The 26,126-nt window shown below is 49.2% G+C and overlaps 1 long non-coding RNA gene across 1 annotated transcript; it reads left to right on the top strand.

Moving 5' to 3' along the window:
* The first annotated feature begins 3,010 nt into the window (after nt 1-3,010).
* LOC139045783 (uncharacterized) lies at nt 3,011-15,805 on the top strand. Its single transcript, XR_011504880.1, has 3 exons — nt 3,011-3,166; nt 14,599-14,662; nt 15,691-15,805. It is a non-coding gene; the product is annotated as an uncharacterized lncRNA (long non-coding RNA).
* The last annotated feature ends 10,321 nt before the right edge of the window (nt 15,806-26,126 follow it).

The following is a 26,126-nucleotide window of genomic DNA, read 5'->3' as shown; positions in this document are numbered from 1 at the left end:
TAGCTCAGGGCCAGTCTTCCTCAGCAAAAAGAGGAGGATTGGCAGTAGATGTTAGCTCAGGGCTAATCTTCCTCAAAAAAATAAAAAAATAAAAGAAGAAGCATGCCAGTGGCCAATCGACAGCCTTTAGGACCTGGTCAGAGGTAAGGACTGAGCCTCCCGGAGTCCCCATGCCATTACTGGCTCCCCTGCTCCCCAAGTTAACTACTTGCACTCAAGTCCTTGTGTCAGGGTCTGCTCTGCTCTGGGGAAACCCGCACTGAGACCATGACTCCCCAGGGCTGTCTAAATGAGAGTCCTTTGAGGGGGCTGCCACGGTCACCAAGAAAGGCTCATGATAACAGACACTACAACTGAAATAAACCCCTCCAGAACCCCTGTCCCGAGCTCTGAGAGCACAGAGTCTTTAAGATGGCCCGCCTCGGGGACATGGGGCCACGGCTGCAGTAGCTGTACCACCAGGAACAAGCAGGGTGGGTTCTGCTTCCCTCCTGGGGACCCGAGGTTCTCTGGCAGATGCTGCTATCAAATCATCAAATCCTGTGCTATCAAATGCCCTTGGATCCTTACACGGGACATCTAAAATTCCCCAGGGAACACCCACATCAGTGTCACACACTATTAATGATGCCTAACAGATAGTTGATCAGAATTAGGGCGAGCCCTCCCAGCTTGGGAAGTAGAGGAATATTTGGAACCCTCCTTGACCAGCACCACTCTTCCTGCTGCCCCCTTGGGCAGTGGTTTTATCACACCCTAACACACTGCACGTCCCTGTCTCCAGAAGACTCAGTGCCAGGTAAATCTGAGTCCCTCTGTGTCTCAGGATATTGACTCAGTCTCCTTTGCTTAGAGTCAGGTAATGGGAATGCATTCATTCACTCAAAGGGAAAACCAACGTCTCCTTTTCTTCTTTTAAATCATCTCAATTTTAACTTCAGTTTACCGTCCCAGTGGGGTAGTAGCGAATTCCATCTCAGTTTTGAAAAAATTTTTGACTGAGATAAAATTTACATAACATAAAATTCACCATTTTAACCATTTGAAAGTCTACAATTCAGTGTCTTTTAGTATATTCCAATGTTGTGCAGCTATCACCACTATCTAATTCGGAACATTTTCACCACCCTAAAAACAAACCGGGTACTCATCAGGCAGTCACTCCCCATTCCCCCTCCCCCAGCCCCTGCCAACAACCAATCTACTTTCTGACTGTACGGATTTGCCTGTTCTGCACATTTCATATAAATGGAATCATACAATACATGGTCTTTCGTGACTGGCTTCTTTCACTTAGCATGTTTTCGAGGGTCATCTGCATTGTAGCATGTGCCAGTCCTTCGTTCCTTGTCATCTCAGTCTGTTTTGAGGGCTATCCTCCAAGCTTGTATCAGAGTCCCCAAGGCTCCTGAGGGAAGTATATTTGACACCCCTTGTCAAGTCAGCATGTTCCTCAAAGCCCAGTAGAACCTGGTTTCTGACTTTGACGCCATATGGGGTCTTTGCTGGTGCTGGGGCTCTGGGACCCAAGTCCTGCCTCTCCCGGCCACCCCACCATGTGGCCACCTCCAGGAGGCTATCTGACCTGGTGGTGGGCCCCGCTGCCTGTGAGGAGCCCCCAGACCCCTCTGCCCTTCCCAGCCAGGGGCTCACCCTCCTCACCTTACCATTTCTCCAAGGTCCTCTCCCTCCCAGGATACCCCGTCATCTCTTCAGTGGCCTTAGGTTTTTAGTACTGATCAGTTTCATTTTCAGGCTCCTTTGCCCTCTGCCCCACCAAAATCTGTTAGGCGAGGAGGTACAAAGCCTGGTGAATTGCTCACGATCAGGAAATATGTTGAGAGACAAACAAAAATTTTGTTAGAATCGATTATCCTGCCACCTGGCAGAGTCTGATGGTTAGACCTGAACCCTTCATCTTTTCCCATGTGCCCTGAGCAGTTCTGGAGTGTTGGCATTTACTGGACCAGGAGGGCACAGCGCTGCAAATCCAAATCTCCAGAGACCAACAGGTCACAGGAAAGAGTAAATTCTGCCAGCGGGGGCTGTGGAGGACCCCTTCACTCAGGTCAGATCGGAAGCTGCATTGCCAAGTGGGAATACAGCTCCATGTTACCAGCGCTTCCCGATTTTCCAAATGAGGTGGAAAATTGAGTTATGTGAAACTTCATAAATTTTACTGCCGGCAAATAATTCATATTTTTAATAGAAAACACTATATAAGCCAAAAAGAGCAACAACAACACACACACATCTGCAGGATCGATTCGGCCTCTGGGCTACTCGTTGACAGTCTCTGATTCAAGCAATACATTTGATGTCAGGGTGTCAGGGACCCTGTATAGCACAAGATGTCACAATCCCTCAGGAAAAATGGTCGCTGAGTCAGACCCCCAAAGGTAAGGGCCTCGTTTGTTGTCTTGTTTGTCTCACCTGGAAGGAAATTTCTCCCTGCTTGTTATGTGAGGACAAGGTGTGGGCTGTCAGCGCTGTGAGCAGGAGTGGAGCTGGGAGGGCATCAGGAAAGGTATTTCCATGTGGACAAGGACTTAACCTGTACACAGGTTCTAGGTTTCTCGGTTTTGTTCCTTTGGTCTGGGCTTGAGAAGTCGCACTGCCTTTCCCCATACTGGCACACACCTGGAAGTCAAGAAATCACCTTAGACCTGCAACCAGGCTGCACGTCCCCATGGGACGCCAGGGAGGTCTTAGCTCTCGGCAGAGAGAGGGCTAGGAGCACATCCTTTACAATAACGAATATAAACAATTCACTTCACTGTCCATACGTTAACAAAGAGAAAACATTGTGAAACCAAGACAAGGAGAAGAAAAACTAAGTACTGATAGTAGAAAGCATTTTATTACGCGGTTGTATTTTGGCATAGTCTCTTTCACACAGTCTATTCTTGGCTGTCAACAATCAGATTCTCATTGCCAAGTCCATGTGAGTAGCGCTGCGTGATTCACTACTCCACGTGGAGTCACGGGGTCTTCAAGGTCCTTCTTCTTTGAGTTCAGGAAGACATTGTCCTTTTTGTGGATCAGAGAAGACATCCTTCTATGGAAGAAATGCCTCTCCACTGGGGCAAAGGCTCCCCTCTGTCGAGTTCATCTGTGTTTCTCTCTGGACCACGGCTCATCTTGCTGGAATAAGTCTCCCCAGCAGGTAAGGACCTCTCTTCCGTCCGGTCTTCTTGCCACAGGTTCCCCATGATGTATTCATCCTCCACCCTCTCAGGCCAGGTGATGACTCAAGAGTCTTTTTAGTCCTCAGCCTAACCCCAATATGCAGCCTATATTTGTGACCTCAAGTAGTGCACACAAATAGATTGCTCAAAGCAGAAAAGGGGATAGGCAAAAGACTTTCGCCAAGAGACATGCCAATCACAGAACCAACTGTGAGACGCGTTGCCAGTAGTACTGTGGCCCAGGAAACGAGCATGGGCTTGGTCAGTTCCCAGATGTGTGCACATCAAAAGATGATGGTGGTGAATAAATCTTTGAAGCGGCAAATAATTTTGCATAGCCAGCTGTTTTCCTAAACTACTCCAAAGATTGTTCTCAGGAAGAAAGAGAGACCATGGGAGTTAAAGGATGTGAGAGTAAAGATGAGGGCTGGCCAGCTGGCCACTTTTAAATCCTCTCCATGACTTTTCTGCGCCCAGGGTCAGAGGCCCAGCTCGCTTCTCCTCGTTGGTGCAGCAGGGCCTGGAGATCGCCTGTGGGTTTGGCCAACACCAGCCTTTGTGAGCCAGATGCCAGTATCTCCGACAACACAGTTCCCTTAGGATTTCAGGGGCTTCCTGGCTATTAGCTTCCCAATGCCGCGGAGCAGTAACAAAGCCGCCGACCCTTGTTACTCTTGAGTCTTGACTTCTGGGTGTGTGCCAGTATGGGGGGGAAGGCAATGTGACTTCTCAGAAATCTTGTCAAGGGGAAGTCTTTGATTCTAGAATCTTTCCTGGACATTTCAAGCCTCAGGGCTCCAATCAACCCTGAAGGACCCCCATCATGGCCCCTGCCTTGGGGTGACAAGGCACTATAGGCAGCCTTGGGTTAGAGGACAATAGGGGAACATTTTGCGTAAATCTGGTGAGGAGGTACTTAGAAGCAGCAGAAAGAAGCAGCCCAGGTGGCGCAAAGGTTAGAAGCTTGTGACCGGCCAGGTCACAGTCCTGCTCTGTCCCTCACTTCCTTAGGATTTATTTCTTTACCTTCCCCATGCCTTTATTTTCCTCATCTGTAAATCAGCACCTACTTCAGAGGGTTGTTATAAGTACATGAGTTCATATACGTAGAAACTTACAAGAGACACCTCAGTGTCAGTTATTATCATTTATTCTCCTAAGTTCCAACCTTCTCTCTTGCTGTTTTCTGCCTCTCGGCCTTTGCTCACAGTAACTTTAGCTTGGTATAGAAAATTCAGCTCATCCAGTGTAGCTTGAGCAGACTCTCACCATATTGGATTGCAGGTCACAGGCAGAAAGGGCCTCTCTTAGTAAAGTTGTATTTTCTTCCTTCTGTGTATTATTTTAATTGTGGCAAAATACTCATAACATAAAATTTGCCGTCTTAACTGCTTGGAAGTGTCCAGTTCAGTGGTATCCAGACATTCGCACTGTGGTGCAGCCATGGCCGCCAGCCACCTCCTGAACTCCTTTCATCTGGCAATGCTAAAACTCTGTACCCGGTAAACAGCAGTTCCCTGTTTCCATCTCCCCCAGCCCCTGGCAGCCACTGCTCTTCTTTCTCTCCCTAGGAATTTGACTGGTCTGAGTACCTCATATAGGTAAAATAATACAGTATTTGTCATTTTGTGACCAGCTTATTTCACTTAGGATACTGTCATCAAGGTTTGTCCACGTTGGAGCAGGGGTTGGAATCTCCTTTTGCTTATTTCTTTCGTATAGGATCTTACTGAATGAGAGTGGCAGGAAGCGCTCATCAGCTTTTTCTATTTAGCACCTTAGTTCTCCAGCATTGGTAAACACTAGTCTGAGCGGCCACAATGTGATTCGTTGCTTCATTACTGCATTACAAGAAGGCCGACTTGCTGCCAAGAAGAGAAGGGTCTGCACTTTGCCCTGTCTCAGCCAATTCTATACTCGAGGGTCACATGCGATCCCCCACTCTAGATGCCAGTTTCTACGTCAGGACTCTCCCCAGGGGGAGTTACAGAAAGCCCGGCCCACATCAGCTTAGGCAAAAAAGAAATTCATTGGCTCGTGTAACTGAAAGTTCAGGGTGGAGAGGGAGGGCTCGAGGTACAGCCGGAACCAGACTCTCAAGCTGTGTCATCAGACAGGCACCATCTCTCGCCGTAATTTGGCTCGGCTCCTCTTCATCACAGCTTCGTTCTCAGATTCCACACGACGGAAAGTGCCTCAGGCCTGCATCTCCCCAGTTGCAAGTTCAGCAGAAGGAAGAGAGCTTCTCTTCCCTTAAGAGTTCAAATAAAGTCCTGGCCCTGACTGGCATGGCCTCCCCTGCCCACCCCACCCCCAGTCACGTGTCTATCACTGAACCAATCACTGTGGTAAGGTCTGGACCGTGTGTCCAAGCCTGGAGCTGGGGTCAGGGTCATCCCCACCCCAATCACAGGACAGAATGGGGAAGAGACAATTCTTCAAAGAAAATGCAGGCTTCTATTACAAGAAGAAAGAGGAAAGTTTGCTGGGGAGAAAAAACAGTAAATATTTGCCACATATTCAATGGAATAGTATGCAGCCATTTAAAAAGAATAAAGTAAATTTGTATGTCCTGATTTGGAACAATCTCCAAGACAAATTAAGGTAGAAGAAAGCAAGGTACAGAAGAGTATGTATAGTGTGCCTATTTGTGTCCACCAAAAGATGTGTGTGAGGGTGTGTGTATGTGTGTGCTTGTATATGCGTGAAGATTTGGGGGAGAATATACAAGAAACAGTTAACAGTACAGTGGATCTGGGGGTGCGGGGTGGAAGGAAGACTCATTTTTGGTCTTCTATCCTTCTGAATGTTTAACTGAGTGCGTGTGCATTTTCATTACACATCGACCTACCAGGCCCCATCTTTACGTTGTGTTTGGTGCACCTGTGTTGGAATTTTTACCTCACACAGTCTGGGGACGATCACTGGGTGCACGGAATCTATGACCCGGCTGAGATTTTGACTGAGGGGCAGTTGCCTGGGATAGCACAGCCCCGGGGCCCCAGACCAGGAACTGGGCAAAGCAGAGCCACCTGTCATGTTTCCGTGGTCAGAGCAAGAGGCTGGGGAGCCCTTCAGAGGGAAAGGGAGCGCAGGGCTCAGCTCTGAGAGCTCAAGGTGGGGCCTTTCCACCTTTTACAGAAATAAAGAGAGCACTGGCATCTGGGTGGGCCTAGGTTTGGGGTCCAGAGGGTCTTTGGAGGGATCTCAGGGCAGCTGCAAGCCCACTTAGGTCCCCCTTTGGTACCTTGTCCCCAAAGATTACCGCAGAAGTGCTTCATTTTGCTTTGAGCATGAACACCGCTTACCGTTATTTATCTCAGGTGATTAACATTTATATCTAGTTACCATGTGGCAGATTCTACAAATCGCTAAGACATGTCAGATCAACTCTATGGTGTGATTTCTGGGTCCAGAAATGCGTCTTCTCCTGTATGTTAAGACTTCATCAGGTACTGCTCAGGTGGCCGGGCCATCTGCTCACAACTTTACAAAATGAGGAGCCCGGGAGCCAACCCTGGACTCATCACCCAGGAATTGCCAGCCACATTCACGAACACCCCATTTCCCCAAGATACATGAAAATCAGGCCGACAGGGTTCAACAAGTTTTTCTTCCTTCGACAAATTCATTAACAACTAGTGAGCATCAACTACATGCTGGGTGCTGTGCCAAGAATATAGAGGTCACTGATGTACCCAGCCCCAGCCCTTGGAGCTTCATGGCAAGGGCCCCAGTGGTGGCTGGAAGCTGAGCCTCTTGGTCTCTCCTTCTCTTTAGAAGCTCCTAAGTGAGAGACCCCCAGGCCTTGTCACCACAAAGGTGAGTGCCCTGGCTACCAGCTCGGAGAGTGAGAGGGCAGCTATGTTTAGCGTTTCCTGATGGAACCAAAATCTGCAGCCAAGAAAAGCTGGTCCTGGCCGAAAGAAAGATTGACTTTTGGATGAGAACTATGTCTTCAACAATAATTCTGCCAAAAACCACTGTCTCAGGCATTAGCCTCTCCCTGGAGGGTAAGAGGAACCTGCAAGCGACAGAAAATTCACCTCACACAGGCTGAGGAAAAAAACCAAATCTGATTTTGTATTTTTTTCTAAAACGACAAAAAATAAACACAAATTTTCTTATTACAAAACTCATACATAGGCTGTTTTCATGCAAACAACATATAAAATTTTAAAACAACTTTTCCTTAGAATTTGGCATACTATGTATGATTGTAAGCACTTTTTAATATATGTAAAATAAATACTTATGATTTTTTTTTTTACAAAAGTGGAGTTAATACATTCTGCAACTTGCTCTTATGCTATTTCATATAGCTCTACTGCATTCCTTTTTAACATTTATATAGAATTACATAGTACGGAGGTACCATAATTATTATTACTTCATTATTCTCCTGTTGATGGATATTTAAATTGTTTTTAATTTTGTAATAGTACAAACGATGCTGCACTGAACATTCTAGCACATATACTTTTGTGCCCTTATAGAAGTGTTTCTGCGGAAGAAAATTCTAGAAGTGGAATTATTAGGTCAAAAGTTCTCTGAAACGGTTCAACTTGATTTTGAAGTAAAGAATACTATGTAAGTGAACACTCTGCAGACCAGAGAGTTATAAAATAATACACAAGATTAATTATTTAGAGCGAGCTGTAAAATGTGCCTGTGGGTATGCTCTGGGCTGTTGGGCAGACCTGGTCAGAAATGTTCCAGTGAGTTCCCTCACTAGGACAGGAATTCAGCAGAGCAGGATTCCTGAGTCGGTATCTCCCTGATCCCACTGACATGAACGTGTGAGGAATTTTGATGGCAGCAGCAGGATTAGTCATGGACTGAACACACAGTTAGGCATAGATGGTGATGGATCACACAGGAGCATGAGAAACCCTCAGACTAGAAAGTACTGTTTTGGAGAAAGAACAGCGCCCCCAAGAGGCATTTGGCTGTCAGCACCTGTCCTCATAGTCCCAGCTGATCCTCTGCCTGTTTGGACAATAAACTGGGGTCAGTTTCTCATTTATTCTTAAACTTACCCAGTAAATATTTGTTATCAAAATATCTTCTTAAATAAAATTAATACAATATAACACAATAAGACTCTGGGTAAGTCTCAGAGAGTCTGAGTAAGTCTTAGTGTTCTCATCTGGTGAGTGACCAGAGGCCCGTGATATGCAGTGATGCATAGATTTTCCCACAATGGTGTGGGAGCCACTACCTTATCGAGTCCCTGGGCCTCACCAGCTGGCCAGCGTCCACCTCCCAGGACAGTTTTGTTGTTGTCGCCACATTACTGAACATGCAGCGATGCTCCCCAGTGATAGAAACTGACACAATTGTTTAAAAACAGTCATAAGGTAAAAAAATAGAACATTAGTAGACCAGGAAACGATGGTTAACTGGTAGTCTAAGAACGAGTACAGGAACAACTCTGGACTGAGATTTTTTTTTAAGGAGCAACTCAGGAGCCAAATAAACACTCCCATATTCCAGGCTTTCTCACCTTCTGCAAGGTTGACATTTTGGTCCGGATGATTCTTTGTTATGAGGGGCTGTCCTGGGTATTGTAGGATGTTTAGCAGTGTCTATCCACTAGATGCCACTAGCAACCCCCTAAACCCAGCTGTGACAGTCATCAATGTTTCTAGAACCACTGCCACATTTGAACATTTGGAGATTCAAAATCTTGGGGAGTATCTCTCTTGAAGGCCAAGCAGCTGCTGTGGACCCTGCCCCCAACCACAGGAACCACTTTGGACTTTTCCTAATCAATTTCCCTCATCCAGACCAGAAGCCTGAATTCAGCTACCATGGGGCGGGGTGAATAGCCCACAGGGAAGGGAGTAGCCTCTGGGGATGGGAAGCCCCTCAAACAAGAAACCCATAACTTGGTTTCTGGAGCAGCAGTGTGTGCTGGCAGCGAATCTTTCCAGAAAACTGGAGGCTCTGGCACTGTCCTGCCCAGAGAGAGACTGAGAAATGCCTGGTGAGGGGGCCGGTTGGAGAATTGCAGTCATCTTCATGTGCTCCCCAAGGTATTTACTGAGCACCTGCTCCTGGACGGTATGCTATAGTGGGGGGAGAGGGTTTGACAATAAGCCTGTTAGGTGGGGACATTTGCTGTGACAAGGCATGACAAGGAGAGAGGGCAATGACCGTTGGGAGGGGGAGCTGTTCCAGACGCGGGGGTCGGGGCCCATCATCTCTCTGATTGAATGACTTTCAACCTGAAAGACAGGAAGGCACGAGCATCTCATTTAGCCCCAAATTCCCTGAATCTGACAGCAAATGCATCTGGCAATACGGCACAGGCTAATTTCAGCCTAGTCGGGCTGTTAATTTACCACATGCTCTTGAGCAAATGGCCTTCTTCCCCTAAGCCTCCGTTCCCCATCCACCTGCTGGAGCTGTTTCAGGGCCGAAATGACGCAGACGTAGAACATATACTGTGAATAAATGTATAGGATGAAGATTAGAAACTTGTCTGCGGTTGTTACTTTCGAAACATGCCCAGACATTAAGGAACATTTTAGGAGCTACAAAGCACAGTAGATTTTTTTTTTTCTCACATTCTACGCTTCAGTTAAGTAGGTGTCCAAAGCGGTAAGAAAAAGCACTGTTTCCTGTAGCGCTAAAACTGCTTTCCTCTCGAATGGGATAAAAATACACACAGCCTTTGTGAACATCTTTATTTCCCCTGGTTTGGCTTTGGGAACGACGGGAGGAAGTTTCTCTGAAGCCCCGCCCATCCCTTCCTTTTGCTGTTTATAACCCGCAGGGGACGCCGCTGGCCCCGGGGAGCCTCGACCCTGGAGTCCTGGGCAGACGCATGACATCCGAACCCCTCATATTTGCGGGGCAAAGTGACTTCACATCAAGCGTGAGGTCTAATCGGGCCGTGGAGAATTCGCTCACAACGGCCGTTTCTCTGCCTTAGACTCATCGATACTCAAACCCTTTGATTTGGGTGCCGTGATATGCCTGACTGTGAAGCGATTCCACAAGCTTCCAAACTCACTGCAGGGCTGTTATTATTATTATTGTTGTTGTTGTTCAATTGTACACGCTGTGAGCACACAGAGCCGCTCCGGTCGTCCGAGGAAACAGCTCCGCGCTCAGAGGGTGCGGCTCGCGTGCTGCCCCCGCGGGTGGGCGCCACGCGGCCGTGGCCTGGAGCCGGGGTCGGTGCCCCGGAGCCCCTGCTCGGCTGGCCTGGGTTCTCCCTCCCTCTCTCAGGGCTCACCTCCTTGCCCCGAGACAGTGCTCCACCTAAAAGCAGCATTTGGGGGACAAAGCAGGCAGCCGAGGCGCGGGCGCAGGGCCGTTCGCCGTGTGCGCTCGGCTCGGGGAGCCGGGGAGCCCCGCCGGGGGGCGCGCGCGCGGGCAGGGCCGGGGCGGGGGAGGGGTCGCCAGCAGCGCCGCGCCCCGAGCCCCGAGCCCCCGGCCGGCCGCGAGAGCGGGCACCGTCCTCTCTCCGGGGAGAGGTGGGGGTCTGCCTTCTCCAGACTCCCCAGGCAGCTGCGCGGGGCGAGCGGCTTCCAGCGACGTCCTGCTTTACCTTTACGCAGGGTCGCCATCTAGTGACAACAAGGGTGTCTTGCTTTGTTCTAGCGGAAGATGGCCAACGCTGCAACTTCGGAACGTTTGGGTTTGTGCGGGAAAGCTCGATGGTGGGGGATAAACCCAGTTCCAGGCCCTACTGGGGGAGGATGATTGGCAGCCCTTTGCTCCCCTCAACACGTGGCCTGGGGCCATCTCCGCAGAGGACGGCGGGCCTGGCCTCCTGTTGACAGTGCTCTTGTTCCGGAAAAGGGGAGGCCTGACAGGTTGGCGCTGAGCGTCGACACTCTGCCTAAGGGCTGTCTGGAAGTAAGCCTCGCTGAGGGCACCCCACTATTTTGGGGAAAGGGAAAGGTGTTCAGGGAGACAAGTGTCCCAGCGGAAGCTGCACCGTGACTAAGAGCACAGAACAGGCCTGACTCTTGCCCTCCCAGTGCACCTCCAGGTACAGACTGAAGATAGCGCAGGGCACAGGGCAGGACTCCCAGGTTCCTGGCATGGTCTCCCCTAGAGCTACCCTGCCTTGCCATTCCCACCTGCTCCAGGCACAGACCCAGAGTCAAGTGTGTTCTGCAGCTCAGTGAGCATTCAGGTGGGAAGGAGGCTCCAGCCTCCTTTTGTTAGACATCCCCTTTTCTTTCCTAGGGTTTTCTTCCAGCCCCCTGCTTGGCTTCATGGAAGGAAAGCACCAGCCCCATTAAGGGAATGGCCTCTCTCTGTAAGCACTGTACTCCCAGAGGCTGACGACCTCCTTCCCTCCCTGTGGGGCTGTAGTGAGGGGGTTTGGGGGAGAGGAGGAAAGAAAGTTCTCAACAGGCACCATTCAGTAGCCCTGTGGATAGGCTTGGCCTGACTGCTGAGATTCCCTGGACTTAGAATGTACGCTTAGCACCTCTTATCCACAGCTTTGGGCCTTCACTGCCATTCTTGGGAAACAGGACAAATCCCCCACCCACATGGGATAAGTGCATCAATAGAAGCAGATATAAACTGAGAACAGAGAGAGCAATCAGAGCTGCCATGTACGTTGGTGCAAGTTGCTAACTGCATAAGGGTCCCTGCCTGGGAGGCCATTGGGATCTGGAATTCAACCCTCACCTGATCGCAGAGCTGTGCCACCTGGCAAGGAGCCACTGCCTGGAAGAAGGGGCACGGTTTTCAAATTCACCTGCTCCCCGTGAGCCTGGCCACAGGGGCCCCCTTTTCTGATTCTCACAAAGGCACAGACAGGGGCGAGCTGCAGCCCTTGGGGAGCTAGGTGACTCTCCTTGGAGAAAAGGCTCCTGCGTGGAGCCCAGGACGCCTTGGCTTCCGTGGGCACTGACTCACCTCTGTTCTCCCACAAGTAAAAATTCCCCGGAGGTGCCCTGTGTGTTAACTGGGGGGCAAGACTTTTCTGGGAAATAATGTCAATACTCTTGCAGAAGCCTAGTATGGATTATAATGTTTGTCAAGCGGAAAACGTATTTGCCACTCTTCTGCTCACTCTGGCCTGGTTCCTCAAGCCATGCCATGAAGAGCCTGCCTCGTTCTCTTGTTCTCAGAACACCTTGATACAGACACTCCCCAGGCTGAAAGGTCATTGTGGTCTCAGTGGACAGAGATTAAGGTGGACCTCGAGGTGGGGTTATGTCTCCTCCGTCTGGTCTATAAAATTTGGGTGGTTAGCACTCGTTGATGTTTGAAATGGAACAGTCAGGCCTTTCCTCAGGGCCTATCAGAGGACCGGGAAACTGTATTCATTTGCCAAGGTTGCTGTAACGCAATACCGCAAACCAGGTGGCTTTGGCGACAGACAGGTATTGTCTCACAGTTCTGGAGTCTACAAGTCCGAGATCAAGGCGTTGGCAGGGTTGGTTCCTCTAGGGGCTGTGGGGAGAATGTGTTCCAGGCCTCTCCCAGCTTCAGGAGGTTTGCTGGCCATCTTTGGGGTTCCTTGCCTTGTAGACGCGTCACCCCAATCTGCCTTTGTGTTCACATGGCGTTCTCCCTGTGTGCGTGTCTGTGTCCAATCTCCCCCTTTTATGGGACCCAGTCACATTGGATTAGGGCCACTCCAGTGACCTCACCCTAACTGATGACAGCAGCAATGCCCCTATCTCCTAATAAAGTCACATTCTGAGGTACTAGGGGTTTGGACTTTAGCAGATGAATGGGGGGGCGGGGCACAATTCATCCCATAACAGTAAGATCCGCAAACAAGATAGCCCTGAAAGCCTCATTTTCTACCCATTACCATGGTGACAGGAGGAGTTGATGGAGGGGGAACAGGGGAAGTTTAACTCCTAAAAGCTACAAGAAAGCTTTTCTTTCTGTGTCAGGTTTGTATCAGGACCCTGTCTGATCGCCTGGTCAACAATACAATCTCTAAGACAGACAAGCCAGACGGTCTCTTATTTGTGTGTCCCCAAAGGACACAAAGGAGACGGAGGCTTCAAGTGCCAAAACAGACCCGCACTATGTCAGTGCGAGAAGCTCAGGTCTTTAGAAGGCCTGGCGGACCCTCAGCATGAGCCGTCACAGACCTTGCGGGAGGTCGCCCCTTTGGCTTGGGAAATTATAAGTTTTCTTATCATCATTATAAAGGTCTCCTTAAAATTAACAATAGCTCAAATGCTTGTTTTAGTCGATATATTTTGCTTGCAGAAATGTCATGGTTCTGGCTAAAAATCACAGTGTTTGTTCCTTGAGCGCCGTGGCCAGACTGGCTCTCGAGCTGAGTCATGGTATTTAAATCTGTTGTGTATAAAAGTCCTCCAGAATCCCAGTTCGGGGCTGTGATGAGACAGGTGGGAAACAGCCCTCCAGTGGCCCGTGAAATCTTCATGGGCAAAAATGCATTGGAGCAGCTAAGCCAGCTGGTCAGAGCTTCACCCTGCAGACCAGGGGTCCTTCATGGCTGCTTCAGGGAATCTGTGGTCCCCTAAAACTGAAAACTGCAAAACGTATGTATTTTGCTAGGGAGACGGTCCCCATCTTTCCCGGAGACCCAAAGGAATCTATACAGAAACCAGCTAAGAACTGCTGCCCTAAAAACTCCCATCCTCTTGACATCTTTCTGGTAAAACAGTGAATTCCGTTTTCTTCTAAAGATAGAAGCTCAGCACGAAATTTAGGTTTGTTAGCAATGGGAACGAGGCCTTTAAACTTGACAATGGTTAATCTCCCAATCTGGACCTTGAATCTCCTGTCAAGGTTGTGTATGTGGATTTATAATTTGGTCTAAGGCTATGTTCTTGTGGGCACAGAATGGCACATGATGTGGTCCCCTATGGCCTGGGGTCTCTGATGGGTCTCCAGTAATAGAAATGGAGTCCATGGACTTGATCCCAAGACTGTTAGGGATGTAAGAACTTTCTACTAGAAGTTTGTCTCTGTAGAGGGTTTGTGTAGACATCAGCCAGAGTTGAGTGGCAGACAACTGCTACTTGGCCGAAGGATTCACAATGTTTATAGTAGGACAGAAACTAGTCCAACTCTCTCTCTCTCTTTCTCATTCTCCCCATTGTCTGACCCCTCTCCACCACTCTACCCTGTTATATATATGGATATTATCATATACATATAATTTGTGCCTGGATAACTTTCATGGTACCTAGTACGGAAAGTTCTCAGTCTGTGTTACAAAAAAGACAGCCAGATAGCAACTTTTACAGAAATGAATTAAGAAATGTTAGCAAACTGTTTAAACTATTTTCTTAAATAGATTTCCTTCACAGCCAGAGATCTTCAACAGCCTCCCCGTGAGACATCAATTCTTCACTAACTGATGGGTTTGGCTTTTAATTTGGGGAGAGAAGCCTCTTTTTCTCTACTTGCTTGCACTTTTTGCTTTAATGTCTTCCAGAAAGCTGGGCCATTTTGATGCACGTGTCGAGCACCCTGGGAAGATCTCCACGTCGCTGTGTGCTGTGAGTGTCTCTCTCGGGCCATCCCTCTCCCTGTATTTGACAGGCTGGCTACCATGTTACGCTCATTACCCTGCAGGCCTGGGCAGTGTCTGCCCAAATATGCTCACTGTTTGGAAAGCATCTGTGTGATGTAACCCAGAGGAAGGCTAAGGAAATCCCCCTCCCCAGCCAAGCCCTATGCAAGGGCGTTAGGGTCAGAGTGTCTCCCTTATTGGCCATAGTCATCACCAGTGTTATTAACCTGAGTCAGAGAAGGTCCTCACAACTCCTACTTTTTGGGCAGTGGGGGAATTTCAGGTCCATGCTCGGTCAGGAAGTGAGGAGTCTACACCATTGAGGGTGGTCCTGACAGGTGCAGGAGGGATTGGCACAACATGTCCATGGACAAGAAAGTCCAGGCTGTGGGCTCCCCCTGCCACTGCCAGTCTTGGGTCATTTGGGCCATGGAGGTATGGCGGGATCTGTGGTTGGGAGGTGGGCTCAGGCCCCTGAGCCCCTAGAGAAAAGACACATGTGGTTTAGATGAAGGTCTGAGGGAAAATTTGGCCATGAGGTGTGCTGGCATCAGGACTGGCGGGGAGGAGAGGTGGCCATGACTTGGGGGCAGTGTGGAGAACTCTGGATCCTGGGGTTGCTCCCTTGTCGGGGGATGGGTAGCCCTGGGGAGTCACAGTGTTCGTGCAAGACCTCTCCTCTTTCTCACATGGACAAGTCCTTGAGTGTTTGGGGCCCTTCCAGTATCCAAGACAGGTCTCAGGAAGCAGGCCCACCTGTGCTGAGGTGCGTGGAGGGGACTGAGGGGCAGATGGAGGCAGGTGAGAGGGAGCCATCACAGAAGCAGAACAGGATTGAGATAGCCCAGTGCCTGGGAGCGCAGGTGACCCTACGCTTCGGACGGGCAGAGGCAGCCAAGTCAGTTCAGTCCCAATGGAGCCAAGTCCAGGGCCCAAGAGACAGTCAGGGGAGACCGACCCCCAGCGGGCCGTGGGGTTGCTGAGGCCTTGCGTCTGATCTTTTATCCTGAGCAGCCTGGGCTTCCTGCTGGCTCCAGCACTCCTATCCAGCCTGACATCCAGCTTCACTGGAGCAGCTCGACTTCCTGGGAGGACCAATGTTTCAGATTCAGGTGGAACCAGAATCTGGTGGGTTTGAAATTAACTCAGCCTCTTTGTCCTCATTGAGCTCTGCCCACTTGGGCCTAGAGTGGGTAGTCGGGGTCTTGCAAGGAGACCCCCACATCTTCTTCTGTAGTCAGTCACCGACTGGGTCCAGTAGAGGGGCTCTTGACCAGGGTGTGCAGTCAACAGTGCAGGCTGTCACTGCTCAGCCCAGGGATGCCACTCACCTGGACTCTGATGTGAGGGAGGGTTGAACATCCTTGGAGCAGAGCGCCTCGCTACCTGCTCCTGACAGCAGTAAAGAAACAAAGCTGATGCGTAGGAAGACTCTGACTCAGAGTTAGCCAGCTTACTTTCCTGTAGATTCAGGACCAAAAAAGAGAGGTATTTTCTGCTTCTTCCTCTTCAGAGGGCAGTTGGACTTTTTGTCCTGAAAATTGAAGCATTTCTAGCCCCAGAGGAGAGTTGAGTGTTTCGTTTTTAAAAGCCTAGACTCATAAAATAATCATAACACAGGAGGTTTGGGATAGAGGAAGACTCATGGATGGAGTCCAAAGAATAGCCAAGGATGGAGGAGCCCAGGTGGGGACAGGTGTTCCCATGGTACCAGAGACCCACCCCTAAAGGGGCCAGGACCTCAGGCTGGGGAAGGGATGAGTGGATGTGTGTGTGCAGAGACTCCCTCTGAGAGGTGCAGCTCTGGAAGGACAGCGAGGGAGGAGGGAGTCTGTAATACAAAGCCTGTATTAGTCAGAGTTCTCTAGAGAAACAAAACCAATAGGAGATATGTATATATATATATATATATATATATATGTATAGAATTATTATAAGGAATTGGCTCACATGACTATAGAGGCTGAGAAATCTCAAGATCTGAAGTCACCAGGCTGAAGACCCAGTATAGCCAATGGTGCACTTCCAGTCTGAGGGCAGGAGAAGACAGATGTCCCAGCCATCTGCACCCACGTAAGGAGGGTGAGGGGGTGTCTGATCCCTAAAGAATGGAAGACTAGCCTTGGAGGCTGCATCTGTGTCACGCAGAAGCAGTAGCAAAACGGGGACCCAAGATTCAAGAAATTGGTGTCCCCTCCTGGGATACTAATAAGTCCTGGGGTCATTGTTTAATCCACTTGAGGGAGGGGACCCTGGAAATTGACTCATAGTGAGGTTCGTACACCTCCATAAGTGAGAGCTTGAACTGGATGTAGTATGACCTAGGAAGTAAAGAAAGGTGGCATTTCTTGTACTTGAATGTTGAAGTGCACATTACCACCCAATACAGACCTTTAGGAGCCCTGTCGGTCTAAGGGACAACAGTGATGCAGGATTCAGCTGATGACTAGTTGTCTCTGCAGCTGTTACCTAAGTGAGGGGTTGAACTTTAAAGAAAGTGAGATGTGGGGGCTTTTTCCCACACCAACAAGCAATTCTGTGACACCAGCTAGGCGTCCTACCATTCAACTCAATTCTGACGCTATCTACCTGGAGATAGTGTTAGACCCCACAGGTTACACACTGAGTCCCACAAGATTTCCCCCACTTCAGATGTCAATCACAAGTCTAGGCGGTTACCTGTACTTCTGACCAACTGGCTATAAATCAGAGGTTCCCACGACCCCCTCCTTGGTTTCCATTAATTTGCAGAGTGTCTCACGGGACTCAGGAACCAATTTAGTTGCTAGATTACCAGATTAAAAGGATATAACTCAGGAACGTGCAGATGGAAGAGATGCATAGGGCAAGGTAGGGCAAGGTATGTGGGAAGGGGCAGGGAGATTCCATGCCCTCTGCCCCGCATCTCCACATCTTCACCAACCTGGAAGCTCACCAGACCTCATCCTCTTGGATTTTTATGGAGGCTTCATTACAAAAGCACGATTGATTACATCATTGGCCATTGGTGACTGATTCAACCTTCAGTCCCTTTCCCCTCCCTGGAGGTCATCAGGCTGGGACTGAAAGTTCCAACCCTCTAATCACTTGCTTGGTTCTCCTGGCAACCAGCCCTCAGCTTTTAGTGCAGCCCAAAAGACATCTCATTAACATAACAAAAGACACCTTTATTGCTCTCATCACTTAGGAAATTCCATGGGTTTTAGGAGCTCTGTTCCAGAAATGGGCATGAAGATCAAATATATATTTCTCATTGTAAATCACAATATTATAGATGGTGTTCCCCGGATGCAGTGGTTGAGCCTGGTGATCTCTGGGCTCTCGTCTAAAAAACCAGGCAGATGGTCACCCAATCACACATAATCCAGAATTCAAGATTGTTCACACATGGTGGGGGAGGTACTGGGGAGATGGCCCCCCACTTCTACCTGCAGGGAGCTCCTGGAAGGGAGGAAGGAGCCAAGATTAGGCAGAACAGGAGCTGGAGCCATCAAGATAGATGAGGGGGCCCTAGAGGTGAGGCCACTCACTAAGACCACAGGAGAACGGTAAACTCTAGACGAGTCAGGCAGGATCCAGTCTAAGCGGGGAGTGGATGGTTTCAATGGCAGGTTTTCACCCCAGACTAAAGGGCTCAGATGTCTGAGGCCAAGAAAGGGGAAGGGGAGGGGGGGTGGCCAGGAGCCACGGCGGGACAGACAACTAGGCCAAGCTTGGGACCTCAGACGGGTCTAGGTGGGAAATGGGTTATGGCCTTGGCAGAAGGCCACAGAGGCCACATGGCCCTGTACTCAGGGGTCAGACAGGGAGGTGACAAGAGATGAGATGTGCCTCAGACTCACCAGCCACCTGCACAGTAGTGGGGAGGGCCCCTGATCCTCCCCAGGCTGGCCCCCCTTGCCAGCACTCTCTATATCGAGCCGTGCTTGGAAAGCTTGCCAAATGCTTGTATTGGGGAGACCTTTTCTTATATTCCACTGTTTTTTCCATCCCTGCCTTTCTCCGAAAATGATTGCTTTGTGGCTTTTTTCCTGATTATATAAATAATTACCACCTTTGTCTTGAACGCATGTGTTCTCCAGCTGCTAAATATTTGATTAGATGACAGCTTCCCACATTGAGTCATGGCTTCCTGGTGATGGACTCTAGGCCGTCCGTTCAATTTTCACAAGGCCTGCTTTGATTTGGGAGATACCCTGTGCCTAAGGACTTGCTAGCAAGTCTCAGAGGGGTAGAGGATAACTTTACCCCCAAATTTGGAGCCTCCTCACTGTGTGCTCCTGGCCACTTGTGTCTCCCTCTCCTCCTGCTGCTCTCACACTCACGCTGGGGTCCCTCCAGCCTGATGGAAAGAGCCCTTTACACACCTGCGATGTCAGGTGGTGGGCACTGCTTCTCCTGGTCTCGTGTTCCCTTGCCCCCTTGTCCATTTCTGCCCCTCGTCTCCTGATCCTTGCACTGGCCCCCTTGCAGGTCTTTCCAAGTGTTGAGCCTCAGACCCAGGGAGATCAGCTAAGGCAGGGGCATTAATCTATAGGAGAGCTGGGTCCACCCCAAATGTTACTGAGTCAGGGCTGTCTCTTCACGCACATGTTGGTTACTCACACTCCAGGAACGGATTCCATGGGTGGAGCTCCCCTAAGGGAGGACTTTTGTTTTGACATGCAGGGAGCAAGCAGCTTCTGGCTCAGGGAGATGTTTTCCCGCCCTGTGAAGCTTGCACCATCCAGGGGGACTGTTCTTTTAATCCCTGTTGCAGCCTTATCTACACACTCGACCGGAAGCCACCATTTGTTCCTCCATCGGAATCATGTTTGTCTCTCTGCCCAGCTGCCGGTGGATCCTCCACTAAATAAACGAGGCAGAAACAGGGTGCCTTGTCACTCCCAATCGTTGACTAATGTCTCAGAGAGCAACAGAGGCCAGGTCGGGGGTGAGGAGTGGGTGTGTGGCTGCAGAAACTTGCAAGCGAGGCCTCGTCTGCTGCGTAACTGGGTCAACACCTCCACCTCGGCCTCAGCCCACGATTTGCATGGACCAGATCAGCCAGAGACTGGCGACGAAACCTTTGGGGAACCTAGAGGACTAGGGCAGCAAGAAGCAGGAAGAGGGGAGAAAACGTGTGTTCAGGTGTCAGAGATGCGAGATGGCATCTTGACTTTGCCACTTAGCGGTCGTGTGACCCTAGCAAGTTCCTCAGGCTCTCTGGCTCTCAGTTTCCTCACCTGTGAAGTCGGAATTTCAGTGCGTTCCTCACAGAGTCGTTATGAAGAGCAAATAGACACCACAGCTGAATGCAATGTATGAACCTTGATTGGATGCTGGTTTGAAAAAAAAATGGGGAAATTTAAATATGGTCTCTATCATATCATCTATTATGGAGTGACTTTTTGCCTCCTGGTGTAGGAATGGTATTGTACTTATGTAGAATACATGTGTTGGTAGGAGATAGATGCTTAAGTATTTAAGGGTGAAGTTTCACGAGGTCTGCGTGCACTCAAATGGTTCAGCAGCAACAAAAAGTATGTTTGCGTGGAGATAAAGACAAAGCAAAAAAGGGGAATGCTCATTGTTGAATCTAGTTGGAGGGTATTCAAGTATTCACTGTTTATTCTTTCCATTTTCCTTAAGGTTTAAAATTTGTCAAACAAAAATTGGGGGAGAAAAAGAATAAATGAGACGAGGTATGTCCAGCACCTCACACAATGACCCATTTGGCATTATTTAATTCGTAAGTATTCACTAGCCCACTGGGGGTGACATCAGCCAAGAACTAGGGATGGGCATGAAGACACTGTTCTGGGGATACAGCAATGATTTCTAGAGGGCGATAGATAAACATTAAACAGCAAAACAAACATGTGAACGTGTTGGCGGGAGACGGTGCCGAGTGCTGCGAAGACGGTCCATACCTGAGGGACTGGGGACCCGGGGAGGTGGGAGTGCCACAGTGGCTCGGGTGCCCCTGAGCCTCTGAGCAGGTGGAATGTGAGCTGAGGATGGGCCACGCCAGGGAACTGGCTGGGCAGAAGCGTCCCTCGTGCCCTGTGTGTCCAGGGGCCCTTGAAGGGTCCAGGATGCCATGGGGGGGTGACATCAGCCCAGAGCCAGGGGCCAGCATGTTTGTGTCCTCTCTAGCAGCAAACAGCCATGGTTCAGTTTATGCTCTTTTAACTGTTGAGTCTGTTCAGACAGGCCAGATCCCATCGGCCTCCCTGGACCCGTGGGGAGGTGTGGAGTGGGGGCAGGAGGGGGTAACGAGGAGACCTGCTGAGTCACTTCCTGGAACCAACGGGTGATCTGGAACTGGCCTTAGAGGGAATCTCAGTAGCCTTTTAGACAGGCCCTGAGACTGGCAGAGACACTTCTCATGACACAATTAACAAAGGAAAAGATGTTTGACCTTGTTCATAACTAAAGAAATGCAAGTTGAAATTTTATATTTTCACCCATCTGATTGGTCAAGACTGAGAGGATTGGTAATATCAAGTCTCTTTCATCATTGTTCGTTCAGCCTCTTGTGAGCTATTTGGGTAATTTGGGTACTGTCCATCAAATGTGAGATTGTGACGACCCTTTGGCCAGCAGTTCTATTTAAAAGAATCTATTCTGGGACCAGCCCCATGGCTGAGTGGTTAAGTTCACGCTCTCTGCTTCAGCGGCCCAGGGTTTCACCAGTTTGGATCCTGGGCACCAACATGGCACGGCTCATTAGGCCATGCTGAGGCAACGTCCCACATAGCACAACCAGAGGCATTCACAATTAGAATATACAACTATGTGCTGGGGGGCACTGGGGAGAAGGAAAAAAAAAAGAAGCGGCAAAGCCTAGTCCTCATCCTGAGAGAGCCCTGGGGAGCCAATGGTTGGACTTGGGTTTTCTGCCACTTGCAATCAGAGTGGTAAATAATATGCTAATTTAAGGCAAAAAGAAGGGTGCTAGGGGAAGGATACTCTGGGGTCCCGTGAAATCCACAAGCCAGCTTTAGGAGGGGCTGAAAGCAGAGAAACTCCAGGGACCCAAGGAGGAGTTGGTGGGCCTTCTCTAGAGAGTTGCGCTGTTGGGAGGTGTGACAGCTCCCAGCCCCGGGCCTCTCAGGTCAAGAGCCAATTTCCTGCAAGGGAGAATCTGAGTGGCCCAGGTGAGTCAGTGATGGTGAAAGGTGGGGGGGCAGAGACCACCTGCATGGGTCCAGAGAGCTGTCACCAGGGCAGGCAGCCATCAGAACAGGTGACTTGTATTGGTTTGCTAGGCCTGCCGTAACAAAGTACCACACACTGAGGGGCTTAAACAACAGAAGCTTATTTTCTCACAGTTCTGGAGGGTGGAAGTCCGAGATCATGGCGGCAGCAGGGTTGGTTCCTCTGAGGGCTGTGGGGGAGATCTGCTCCAGGCCTCTCCCAGAGCTGCTGGACGTTTGCTGGCCATCTCTGGCCTCCCTTAGCTTGTGGACACATCACCCCGATCTCTGCCTTCGTGTTCACGATGTTCACGATCTCTGCCACATGTCCCCTGTGAGCTTGTCTGTGTCCAAATTCCCCCTTTTTATAAGGACACACCAGTCGGATGAGGCGCCCACCTACTCCAGTGTGACCTCATCTTAATGAATTACATCTGTGAATGCCCTAATTCCAAATGAGGTCGAGTTCTGAGGCTCTAGGCGCTGGGACTTCAACATAAGGGGCCAGGCAGCGTGGGAGGACAAAATTCAACCCTTGGCATAACTGTTATGGTCAAGATCAGGAGACGGATCTGGGCTGGAGAGGCAGGGACTTGATGGAGAGCAGAAAGCCTCTGGGAGCAGACTTGAGGAGGAGCAGCTGGGGAAGCAGAGGAAAAGCAGTGAAGTGCGGTGTTAGGAAAGCCACACCTGCGTGGGTTTTGGGGCAGAGGCAATGATCGACAATGTCAAGAGCTTCTGAGAGATAAAGCAAGCACTGAAGAATGTCTACAGGATTTGGTGACATGTGCTGCCCTCGGCAAGGAAAATTTTGGCAGACTAGTAGGGGCGGAAACAGACTAGTGCTTTAAGGAGTGCCCAGGATGTGATGAAATGGAAAGAGACAGTGGGGACAATTCTCTTGTTAAAGAAGGTTGATCGTGACGAGGAAGAAATAGACAGGGTGTTAGCTGGAGAAGGATGTAGGGTCCAAGCAGGTATTTAAAACTTGATCATGTTTAATGATCATGAGAAAGAACCAGGAGAAAGGGAGAGATTAAAGGGAGAGGAGATCATTGTGGCGCGAGCTCCCTACAAGGTGCGCTGGCCGTCTACCCGCATGCCAGGCACACGATAGGTGCTCAGGAAACGTTGGTGAGATGAAAGTCTGACTGCAGACAGGAGGGGACAGAACCCAGCAGACAGCCTGGAGGGACTGGCCAGGGCCCATTTTGAGGCCACTGCAACTTCTGCTGCCCACTTGTCTTGCTGCCAGCGTTCTCTCCACTCCTGACCTCTCAGCGCCAGGGCCCCCACCAACTTCCCAAAAGCACAGTGGTCTTCAATTCAAATTCAAGGCGGAATTTAGCTGCCCCTGGGTGGCTCTGAGTCAGGAGCCCAGGCCAGGTTGGAGAGCTGTGGCCAGGGGGGCCAGGCCTCTGGGATCCCCCAACGGGTCGAGGGAGTGTGTCTGGGAGCGACGCACATCGTGTTTTCCTCATTGACTCTCTCTGAGCTGAAGGTCCTTGATTTTACACACTATTTGATAATCATCATCCCAGGAGAAGACATTTAAGCAGGAAAGCAAGTCAGGATGCTCCTCTCTCAGCTCTAGACCACACCGAAAATGCACAAGCGGCCAATCTCAGTGGCTGCCTCTGAGAGGTGAAACAGAGGGAAGCGACCTGTTCTTCATCTTTTATGTACTTTTGAACAACATGAATTTTTTTTTTTTTGGTTTTCAACTACATTTAATTATCTCTTTTTTGAGTAGAAAGACTTGACAAAATCTTAAAAGCATGCTGGAAAATTTCAAGAATGAAATAGTTTAAGATTTATGGTTTATGTAAAGACTGAATAATCTTCTCTCCATTTTAAAAAATAAAATAAAGTGAGATTCAAAATTTCATGATTGTGTGATATCTGTTACTATCAGGGAAACTGGATGTTGAAATGGACAAGACTGAAAACCAAAGCAGATATATTCCTAAAAACTGTGAAAGAGGCAGGGGACGTGGGGGTCTTCAGAGGAATAAATCTGACATTGACCAAAACCAATTTTAGCTCTAGGCTTTGCTGTAGACTATGCATAACATGAATGGAAAAATTGGGGCACCATTTTTTCTTAAATAGTTGAAACTGTGGTTTTGACCTTGAAGACCATGTTTTATCAATTCTTAAGGGACGGGGATGAGGTCCACTGTGTTCAAGGACGGAAATGTGACAGCATAAACTCTTTACTGCTCTGTAAGTCTGTTTCATACAACCTTGTGGGTTGGTTCAGCTATGTGTTTGCAATCTCCAGCTTTTGCTGGGCCCTCATTGTGGCCCCTAATCTTATGCCACATTTCCCCAAGAGAACATTCTAAATTGTCACTGTTCTCACTCTGAACAACCTTACACCCAGGTTATATTACCTCCTAATTCACAGAGGATGCATAACTCAGCAGGCAAGAACTCACTCAACTTCTTGATCCTCTCACTTAGAAACAGTGATGGCCACACCCCTCCCTCCTCGTTTCAGGCCTGGCTCCCCTACATGTGCCCTGGGGGGGGGCAGTCCTGCCCACCCCATCTCTTCGGCTCAACTAGTCACCCCTACTCTACTAGGTGCTTTTAATCACTCCTTTCTGTTGGTTTCCTCTCCTCACACGTGAACGCACAATTCTTTCCCATCTTAATATGTACAACTTTCCCCTGACCAGGGAGTCCTGGACACCATAGGTCTCCTTTACATATACAGTCACAAGGGGAGTTTATATTCATTACTTCTGCTTCCTTAAGAACAACATGAACTTTTACAGTAATCTTTATTAGTCCAAAAAATAACTTACAATATGCCATCTTTTTAAAGAAATTGAATTTTTATTTAAGAATATGCGTAAATACATTCTCTTTCCAGAAAGTGGAAACATTACAGATAAGGTTAAAGACCCCTAGGCTATCCGCGGCCCCCCAAACAATCTACAGCAGAATCCACTATCATTCTCACTTTGGAGTATATCATGCCACATCTTTCAAAATGCATTTTCATGTATATACATGTCCCCACATTAAATCTGTAGTCTGGGTCTTTGAAGGGGTTAGAGGTGCAATGTCTTCATATAGCACTTTCTTCCCGCTGGACTTTTTCTCTCAGTTACTTGTCCTCAAGGAGCATCCCTTCCAGTAGTTTAAGCCCCCTCCTAAGAGCCTTCCCTCCACGTTCTCCTTCCTTCCCCTCCCCCAGGAGTAACAAGGCCATGGTCCTTTCCAGGCCTGCTGCTCCTGAGGCCACTCCAGAAGTCGTCCCTGGAGTAGGGTTGCCAGATTTAGCAAAGAAAAATATAGGAGACAGGTTAAATTTTAGATAATGAATAATTTTTAAATTTTTATTTTAGTTTTATTTTAATAATTTAATAATTATTAATAACAATTAATGGATTTTTAAATAATTTAATCATATTCTATTTGAAATAATTTTAAAATAAGTATATCCCACACAACACTTGGAACACACTTATACTAAAAAACACTATTTCTTGTTTCTCTGAATTTCAGATTTAACTGATTGGCCCGTATTTTATCCATCTGTCCCACCCTGGGGCATTGATGCACATGCCATTGGCCTCATCCCCTTATGAGAGTCAGTAGTTCTGGGTCGAGCCCAGCCAGGAATCTGTATTTTTAAAAATGCTATTCAGATTGCTGGGCAGGGTTGGGAACCCTGTACTCCACCACACCATGCTGGCCCGCGACCAGGCTCCTCTCCCGGTGAAAATACACATTTTTATGCTTATTCCTTCCTCAGTCTTTAATGAGTTAAGTTAGTAGGAGTCAGGCCTGCAGAGTAGCTGCCCTGGGACTTCTGCTGTGAGGGAGGCCTCTCAGTATGGCGCCCCTTCCCCCACTACATTGTCAGAACGACCAGCTCTGCTGCTTTTCTGCAGCCCCCCGCCCCCGGTACCTTCGGACCCGCTGATGTTTCTGAGGTCCCAGGATCTCTCCAGAGTTGCCAAACGCTCACCGCCCCAGGTGTAACTCTCAAAATCAGCATAACGGCCGAGGGCTAGAGGGAGAAATGAGTGGGGTGGGGGCAAAGAAGAGGGAAGGGTCAGGCCAGCCTCCGGGGTCGCCCTCACGCGTCGCTCGTGCCTGGCTGGCTCCGCAGCGCTGCCTCCCACCGGTTAAACCCTGTGCCAAGGAAAGGTGGGGCCGGTGGCCTGAAGGGCGTGGCCAAGGAGTCCTACCCACAGCCAATCTCAGCGGGGTCCTCGGTGGCGGGGGTGGGGCGGGGAAGGGGGTTGACGG

This window comes from Equus asinus, chromosome 1, assembly GCF_041296235.1.
Source record: "Equus asinus isolate D_3611 breed Donkey chromosome 1, EquAss-T2T_v2, whole genome shotgun sequence".
NCBI classification, from domain to species: Eukaryota; Metazoa; Chordata; class Mammalia; order Perissodactyla; family Equidae; genus Equus; species Equus asinus.
The sequence above is the reverse complement of the archived record's forward strand: the minus strand, read 5'-3'. Positions and strand labels throughout refer to the sequence as shown.